Raw genomic sequence first — 4,386 nt, 5'->3', positions numbered from 1 at the left:
CAATAATATTATTAATAATAAAAATTTAAAAAATACCATAATTACTTGCCATGAGAAAAAGCAGTTAATTAAAGAAAGATCACAGTGTTATTAAAATGGCTGTTTAAATGGTATCAGATTAAGGGTAAAGTTGGTGAATATGTCGTATCTCGTAAAAAAGAGCATTAGTTTGTGGTAATGATTGTCATTTTTTTTCATTAGCATTAAGTAATTCAATATTTCTTAATATTAGGTCTTTGTTGCGTTTCTAAAAATACATTTACTTTTTCACCACATGTCTATATATATATTTATAATTTTTTTTTTTTGTCACAAAATTTGTTCAATTGTAACACATTATTTTTTTCTGGAATGGTGTAGATGTATGACATTATTTTTTTCTGGAACATAGAAAATTGTAGAAATTATACTAATCAATAAAACAAGGTCCATCATTTTTTTTTTAATGTATACATTTATTAGAACTAAAAATAATTATATTGTATGCAATTATGCATTCACCTTTTAATTAGTAAATAATAGTATTTACAAAAAAAATTAAATTGTATTTTTTGTGACAAACAATGAATAATATGTGTTTATTGTACATGAAAGAAGGGAAAAAATATTGATCATGTGAAAAATGTTTGTTCTGTATTATTTTTGTTTAAAATTTACAACTGTCTTTAAAATTATTTTTCTTTTCGAAAATAGTTTTCTTGCTTTTTATTCTTATAATTATATAAAATTGTTTTATTAAATACATACTATATTGTTTTTAATATCTATATTCATATAAGGATATAGATGTGTTCAAATAATTTTCCTAAGTAAAACCTAATATAATAATATTTTATCATAAGTCAAAACTTAGTGTTGACTGTTAATATTGTGCTTATATATGAATGATTATCATACAAAATGAAACACGCTAAAATTTATATATATATATATATATAAGTAGTAATAATTGATGGGTAAAGAAACTAAAAATACATTTTCTTGTTTGAATTCAATTCTTGATTGTAACGAAAAAAAATATTTATTCAGTTGTATATTCCAACACAATTTTTTTTTAATCAATTGTGAATTAATTCTTCTTTTGGGATACTTAGTCAAGCGCCTCTAGGACAAACATTCATACATCTAGAGTCTAAAATTGATCAATTATAAACATTATTAGAAGCCTCTTAAGAATTACATTGTTTTTTGTTCATTCATAATTTAAATTCTAAAAAGGTTTAAAAAAATTGATTCTTGTTTATAAGAAAAATAAGGTCTAAAATAGTTCATGATGTGTCAAAAAGGTTGGGAACCAGGGATCTAGTTCTTCATCTTGATGATGAACATAGAATGCTATGAAACGTTTCATAATATAGTACCCGGTTGCATAAAAGCGATGATTAAATTAGTTTAATGGTTTGTTTTAATGAATGATTAAATACTTAAAACAAAATAATAATTATAATCATAAAATAAATCTAAATAATGATAATTATAACATTTTGGTCAATCAGTTATAAAAAAAAGTTTATCAGCTCTCTTGTGCATAAAATAAAAATGAAAAAACGTTTTTCCGGACCTCAACATTTTTTTTTTTTCAAATCATCCTGTTAGACATACATTTCCAGACCCCTGCTCTATTCAAAAAAGCTTTAAAATATTTTTCAGAAATTTATAATTATATTATATGCAAGCAGGCTAAGTAATTTTTTTCATAACTGACTGACTGACTTCACTATGATATGAAGAAAAAAATAAACTGAAACCTAAAAACTAATTAATTTGGTCATAGACTTATATAAAATATAAAGAATAAATACATCATGAAATTATTGAGCCACCTATTCCAAGTCCTAATTTCAGATCAGGTAAGGTGAAGGTTCTCTGTTAAAAAAAAAACACAATGATTTCAAAGAATTTTCAATATTGAACCAACTAAATCCAATTTGACATCAGAAATCTCCTTAAATGTTTAAGAATAATTTTTTTGCTGTACAACTTGTAAAAGATACACAAAAAAAACACACGCCATTGTACAATCAATACATTGGTCGTTCGCTCTGAATCTAAAAAAGATTTCTCCTGGAAGTATAAGACAAACACTGCAGTACATAGTAAAAATCGAAATACAAATACTCCTTTAAATATTATAGCATGATATTATATTATAAGTACGCGAATATATCGATAACAATGGTTTTTGGATAAAAAAAAACGAGCCCAAAATCCTTACGCCGGTTATTCTATTTTTGATGACTACCGTAATATAGCTTGTAACACTTGTAATAAACGTCGTTGTGTACCCGTCGTTTTATCTTTTATCTATGTGTGTGCCCGTAGTCAGGGAGATGTTGAATTTTTTTAATAAACTTTTGAATTTCGCTTCGAGCTCACTTGTCATATTTTAGAGTTTGGCCAACACACATCTTACCCAGAAAAAAATGGCTACCATTCACCACGATATAGGTTATCATTGTGACACTAGAATCAAATGTCTTAAGCTTCGTGGATAATTGGATGATGATTAAGAAGATGATGTGAAGAATTTCTTCCTCCCGAAGAGAAACCATTGAATCCAAACACCGAAGACGCAGACGTGATTGACGTGATTATGGCAGAGATTGTATACGCAGTTCGCAGCACGCTGGAGGGTGTTGACACCGAATCAATGCTGGCGCACTCCGTGACGTCTGGGACCACCGGACAGGATCCCGTGCTGACGTGGTTGACGAGGAAGACGTACCGGCCGAGGGAAAACAAGGAGCAGAGATGGAAGATACGGAGCTGGACAGGCCGAAGGATCCGCCGACAACCCCAGTAACCACTAACCAGCCAATCTTCGCGCGGTCGGCCGATACGCACCTTCGTCGCGGCTTGGAGAGGTGTGAAACGCCTATTACTGTCCGGTTGCTGCCGAAGAATGAGATCCGCAGTCCCCTAATCCCTCTCCTCCAGCTGAAAAACACCAACACCGTCTGGCTGCTTCGGCCGCCCTTGAAGCGATGACCGACACAGCGGTTCTACCGGTACCGGTACGGGCAACGAGTCGGTCCCGACGGTACTATACGACGATGACTGCGTGCACGACCGGTGAGCGATAGATAGCTAAGCCAAGAACACGGATGTCATCATTGCTGGACCGGCGGAAACTGATAGCGTTTCGGTACCGCGGGGTACGGCGGTGCGAGACTCCTGGACGGCCACCGTGAACGCAGACAGCGGCTGCCAGCAGGACGCCAGGGCGGAAATCATGGAGTATCGGGACCGCGGTGCGTTGCATCCGCCCGACTCTCAATTTTCCGCCCAGTGGCAATCCCGCCGATTCCGCAGCACCTGCGATGACCATGTTAGGTCGTTCTGTGTTTTTTGGTCACCGTCACCGTTGTCACATCAGTCGTCTTCTGTATTAGCAAGCATCGTCGACGCGAACAACATCCGCTCACCAGCGTCAACCGTCTCGTCGCTACAGTGGCCGTGGCGGTCGCCCTTTGCACGCCGTCAGGATGGTCGTCTCCCTCGAGCAAACGCGCCGGCAACTGCACTCCGACCATGGGATTTGACGCGAGAACGTATGGAGGTGGCCACTGGCCAGTAGCCTATGCTTTAAACTCACACCTCGCCATCACGTACCACTCCCCCCTGCTTATTGTTTCTTGTCTAATGTTTTTTATTTTTATTTCCCTATTTTTTTCATATTTATCAAATTGTTAGGCCACTTCGAGCCATAATTTTCGTTCAAATTTTTTTCCAAAATGCATAGTCTTATGACTGTATATTTTGGTAATTTTCGGGTATTTATTGTTAAATTATTGTACTTGTAATTTGTATATGGGTGCATATTTGCACCCAAAAATATTAATTATATTTAATGTGATTTAATATATTTTTACATTTTTTTTTTTTACTTAATGAAACAAAAATTATCCATAACAACAAAATATTGTATCTTTTCTTACGTATTAAGAGTGTATTTTCGTTTTTATTTATTTCAACAGAATAATGGGCTCCACTGTCCAAGCTCATGTGATGGCCCATAAAAAGTTGACCAAAAAAAAAGCAATCTTATAATTGAGTGAATGTATTTTTTAAAATATAAATACCGTCCAATATGAATTTGTGTCTGAAAATCAAATACCTTTATTTAAATTTTAAATTTTAAACCCGCCGACTTGACAGAAATTGGTCCAGAGACCTTATCTAAAATACTATTATATTTATTTAACTAGATTTAAGACTCATTAAAAGGTAGCTCAACTGTGAGCTTCCCTTCACTGTCCCATCATTGTCATCCCTCCCTCAAATTTACTCATTGTACATAACTTGTATAGATTGTACATTTTCAATAAACGCTATTAAAAAAAAAAAATTTTAAATGCTTTATTCTTTACAGTCTTTATTACGATA

This window comes from Myzus persicae, unplaced genomic scaffold (assembly GCF_001856785.1).
Source record: "Myzus persicae strain clone G006 unplaced genomic scaffold, MPER_G0061.0, whole genome shotgun sequence".
NCBI classification, from domain to species: domain Eukaryota; kingdom Metazoa; phylum Arthropoda; class Insecta; order Hemiptera; family Aphididae; genus Myzus; species Myzus persicae.
The sequence above is the reverse complement of the archived record's forward strand: the minus strand, read 5'-3'. Positions refer to the sequence as shown.